Source organism: Arachis ipaensis, chromosome B9 (assembly GCF_059453495.1).
Source record: "Arachis ipaensis isolate K30076 ecotype BB chromosome B9, ASM5945349v1, whole genome shotgun sequence".
Classification (NCBI taxonomy): Eukaryota; Viridiplantae; Streptophyta; class Magnoliopsida; order Fabales; family Fabaceae; genus Arachis; species Arachis ipaensis.
The window spans coordinates 63,482,002-63,487,559 of record NC_142444.1 but is presented as its reverse complement, the minus strand read 5'-3'; positions in this window follow the sequence as shown (position 1 = coordinate 63,487,559).

Below are 5,558 nucleotides of genomic sequence, written 5' to 3'. Positions count from 1 at the left end.
GCTCAAACTCCAAGCTCCAAAACCATCAAGCTCATTCCAACAAACACCAAACCTCAATCTAACATCATATAACATACCAAACATCAAACCTAGGATTCACAAAACAACTAAACATAAGGGTTTAGCGAGGCCTTACCTTACCCAATGAGATTAGGAGCAAAACCCAATAATATTCCAATGAGATCACTCCTAAACAAACAAAACCATAAAATCTACTCAAGAACTAGAACCAAAAATGAAGAACTGTTTGGGATGGAAACTGGAGCATAGATTTAGAAAATCTTACCATTTAAACTGCTCGTCAATCGGAGTTCTGTAGCAAAAGTTATGGTGGTTTGAAGGTAAGGGTGGCCTGGTTTTTCTCTCCTCTCTTTCTCTTCTCTCAATTCCCTGTCTCTCTCAAAAATGGGGAAAATGGTGGCTGAAAACCCATTAAATGTGGGTATATATATGGGGGCTTGGGACAACTTAGGTCCGGTTTACTTGTTTTAGCTCGTTGGTCCAATTTTGGGCCAAAACCTTTAAGATTAGCGCATAGTTTTCAATTCTAAAATATTTCTGTCCTTTCAAAAAATAAATTTAATTTTCAAAATATTATTTTTCAAAATACATGGTATTGGACCGACTAGAGCCGGTACTGCCGGCTTAAGTGCCGGTACGTATTTTTACAAAAACTTTTCATAAAAGATACATTTTCCCACTCAGAAAAATTTATTGAAATCAAATTTGACCTTTATATTTTAAAAAGAACATTTTTATATTTTTGAACCTATTCGGGCAATCGAAAATTATTATTTTATCAAAGAGGTTATTCCCGTTCTTATACAACTCATTCATAAGGTTGAAGAATGAAGATACATCTTAGGAGAGAATCAAACACGAATTGAAATAGAACAGTAGTACATTTATTAATCCATAAAACTCAGCAGAGCTCATAACCTTAACCTAGGAAGTTTAGTGGCTCATACTGTACAATGAAACTCGAAAATATGCAAATAATGTTCTATGGTGGCCGAAGATCCTAAAACAAGGGTGATATTCTCCTATATATACTAATTTAATAACTAAGGATTATAGAAATATGATAGGCTTAGGCTTGTAGTGCAAAAATCCTCTTCCGGGGCCCACTTGGTGAGTGTTTGGGTTGAGCTAAAGGTGTTTCCACGTGCTGGTAGGCTCCTTGGGTGTTGAACACCTGCTTGGGACACTTCTTTGGGCATTGGATGCCAGCTGCTCTCTTTTGGGCGTCCAATGCCAGAAAGGGAGTAGATAGCCGGCGTTGAACGCTAGTTTTGGGCTTTCATCTCCAAAGACAAGCATGGACTATTATATATTTTTAGAAAGCCCTGGATGTTAGCTTTCCATAGCCATTGGGAATACTCAATTTTGATATCCGTAGCTCCAAAAACGCTTGCTTCAATGCACGAAGATCAGATCCTAACAGCATCTGCTACCTTTTCTTGCCCCTGAATCAGAATTTCTCAAAACTCTCAGATTTCAGCAAGAAAATACCTGAAATCACCATAAAAAATAACTCATAGTAGAATCCAAAAATGTGAATTTTACACTAAAACCTATAAAAATATAATAAAAATTAAATAAAACATAACAAAAACTATATGAAAATGATGTCAAAAAGCGTATAAAATATCTGCTCATCACTTAGGCTAGTGAGAGTGTGTATTGTAAACCCTGAGTAATTAGTGAATAATTAGTTAATCAATTAATTATTAATCAAATAAATTAGAAAATTAAATTTTATGATTTAGTGAGATAGAACTAACTAAAATAAGAATTTTGACACCAGTTTTAAAGGATTCGGTCCAAGATTGGGCCGAACGGGCCAAACCGGGCAAATCGGCCCTGTATTGGGACCAAGGCCCAACCCAAGCCTCATTATATAAGCGTTTCAGCCATCCTCCTTCCTCATTACATGAGGAATGCTGAACCATGGAGGAAGGGGCTGAATGTGAAGCTCAAACCCTAACACCAACTTCAAACCAAGGTATCTCCCTACTTCGAGCTCTGATCGTCGCACCGTTTGCAGCCACGTGACCACAGCGTTAAGCTCTACAAAGCCCAGTAAGAAATTCAGTAAGGAAGCCACGTTTTTATTTCCAATTTTTCCTTCCCCATTTTAGAATTCAATGTGTAATCATGTTGGATTTTGCTTGAATTCGGTGTTTAGGTTTGAATTAACTCTTCTTCATAGGCTTCTAGTCAAAATTTCTTTCAACTATGATTACATATATATATTTTTACTTTTAGAGGTCGTAATACCTTGCCACCTCAATTTTATGACTTAAGCATAAGACTCTGTATGGTAGGGTGTTACATTATGGTATCAGAGCAGTTCGTTCCCGTAGAGCTTGGGGAATGGACTGACTATGCTTCTGAGCATACTCTGGCTTTGTGTACTTACTATTTAGGATATCTGCTCAACATATATAGCATGAAGGTTCATGAGCATTACCTTTGGAAATTCGTAGCAATAGAATTTAGATATTAAGACTGATCACCTTAATATCAATCATTCGGTATGGGCAAGACCCAAATGGCGTTTCATGGGCGCGAGTGAGGAAATACGATTAACTCTGTGACTGCTGTTGTGCAAGCTTCTACTGAAAGGATGGAGCGAACAAATTAGGAATGGTTATGGAGGCAGTAATGGACCCGGTAATGAACTAAACCAAGGGATTATAACTCGTGTAGCTGGAGTAAAGGTCGATAGTGCTAGTTAGAGAGATGAGAGGATTCAAGGAGTGTTCTGGCAGAGTAGGAGCATGATTAAAATCTTAGTAGCTTATAATCAGGGTAACGTTGCAGAAGCACAGTGATTTTAGTGACTCTAGAGTAGTGATGATGAGAGGACGCAGTTGTGAAGTATGAGCATGATTCAAGGATTAACACAGGATCGAGGAATGCAGAGTGGGAAGGTATAGCTTAGGTTATAACAGATTAACTCAAAATAAGATATTAAGGAATTATTTAGTGAGTGAGATAGTTGAGAAAACATTGAGATTAATTTCATTTAGAAAGAACCATTAAAGGATAAGGAAGTTGTACTTCTTAAGAGGGTTATACGAAGCTAAGAGTGAGACAAACAAGTTAAGGTTAGGCTTGAATTGGGAATAGGGTATTAAATTAATGTTGGAGGAAAGGCGGAGAAGTTAAAGATTTTAGATAAGTTTATGTTTTGGTTAGGTTAGGAATCCTTAGAAGAACCGTCTTAAGTTATGGTTTCCGTTTTAGTTCTCTAAGCTCTATAATCTGAGCAAGCATATATCATTTAAGAGCGAATTTTCAAGGACAAAAATTTTTGTTAGGGGGGTAGAATGTAAACTCTGAGTAATTAGTGAATAATTATTTAATAAATTAATTATTAATCAAACAAATTAGAAAATTAAATTTTATGATTTAGTGAGATAGAACTAATTAAAATAAAAATTTTGACACTAATTTTAAAGGATTTAACCCAAGATTGGGCCGAACGGGCTGAACCGGGCGAATCGAGCCCGTATTGGGCCCAAAGCCTAACCAAAGCCTCATTATATAAGAGATTCAGCCATCCTCCTTCCTCATTACATGAGGAACGCTGAACCATGGAGGAAGGGGCTGAAGCTCAAACCCTAACACCAACTTCAAACCAAGATATCTTCCTACTCCGAGCTCCGATCGCCGTACCGTTTACGGCCGCGTGATTGCAACGTTAAGCTCTATAAAGCCCAGTAAGAAATTTGGTAAGTAATCCATGTTTTCATTTCTAATTTTTCCTTTCCCAATTTAGAATTCAATGTGTAATCATGTTGGATTTTGCTTGAATTCGGTGTTTAGGTTCGAATTAACTCTTCCTCACAGGCTTCTAGTTAAAATTTCTTTCAACTATTATTACATATATATATTTTTACTTTTAGAGGTCGTAATACCTTACCACCTCAAATTTATGACTTAAGCATAAGACTCTGTGTGGTAGGGTGTTACATGTATCATTTAAGTGTGGGAAAGTTTAGGAACATTAGATGAGATAAGAGTGTATTCTCATTGAAAATCTTAGGAATTAGGTACATATCATGCATTCAATACTTAAACCATATGCATTAGTCTCTTGTATATATTTTATATATAAAAAAAGAAGAAAAAAAAGGAAAAATAAAGCAATAAAAAGGGGACAAATGTTAACCCCAAAGTTTGAGAAATAAAAATGCATATGTAACATGAATTGAAAGAATGCATGATTGTGTGAAAAAGTGAATAATGGGTAGTTAGGTTTGTATTTGAATTATATAGGTTATGTAGGTTAGGTGATTATATGTCATCATGTCATATTTTTTTTATGCTTTTTCATACAAGAAATTGATGATTAGTGCCTAAATATTGAATGCTTTTGTGCTTAAATGGTATATTTCTTTGATCTTTTGATTTTATAAACTTTGTAGGAAATAAGTGGAAAAAGAAGCAAAAAAGCACAAATTAAGCTCAAAAAGAGGAAAGAAGAATTTTGGGGCACACTTTGAAGTTTGAGCACGCTTTGGAACCTTAGGCCACGCTTTTAAAAGCGTAGCCCATGATCATGAAGCCTTGGCATTAGTAACATGATACATTAGTATTAATATCTTACGCATGCATTACCATGAATTGCTAATTAAAGCATGCATGCATGAAATATTTATTACTAATGCCAATTGGCAATGAATGAATCAAGCTTTAAGTTAATGCATTGGCATTACTAAGTAATATAATAAAGTAAATGAAAGCATGCAATACATTAGTAACGCCATCAAATTCATGAACCAAGCAAGAGAGCAAGCATTCATTAAGCAAGAGAGCGCTATGTTAAAGCATGGAAACGTTAATTGAAAGGGAAGCTTGGAAAGTGAGCGCCATGCTCACTAAGTGAGCATTTTCGGGAATTTCAGCTTGGGAGGCAAGCCTTGTGCCATCCGTACATACTAGGAGCACTCAATATTGTAACTCAGCGCTCACTAAGAGAGCGCTAGGAAGAGAAAAATGCGCACCAAAGGGGCAGCGCTTGAAGAACCAACGTGGCGCTCACTAAGGGAGCGCTAGTGAACAACGAGTGCACGAGAGATGCACGCTGAGGGAGTGAATGCTGCACTCATTGTTTCAACTGAGTGGTCCCCTGAGAGCAACCAAACACCCAAGACCAATTTCATTGAAGCCCCAAAGCAAGCAAAGCCCATTGACATGACTCAAAGGCACAAGAAAAAGTTAGATTAGGAATTTCATTTAAATTGTAATTTGTTTTCAATTTCAATTTCATTTTTTTCATTTTGTAAAGCCTATATAAAGGCATCAGTTTCATTCCATTAAGGAGATCGGTTAGGCTGGCTCTACTAGAGAGCAATAGGAGTAGGAGTAGGAGTAGAATAGAAGACTCTCTTTGATACACTTTTCTTTTCTGCACTTTCTACATCTCAGTAGTGAATTCAATTTGGCCTATGCAATTTTAGTTTCCGATAATTCTCTTCTGCAAATTTCCCTTTCTGCAATTTTACAATTCAATTTACATTAAGCTTGATTTTAATCTTCTGTTCCCA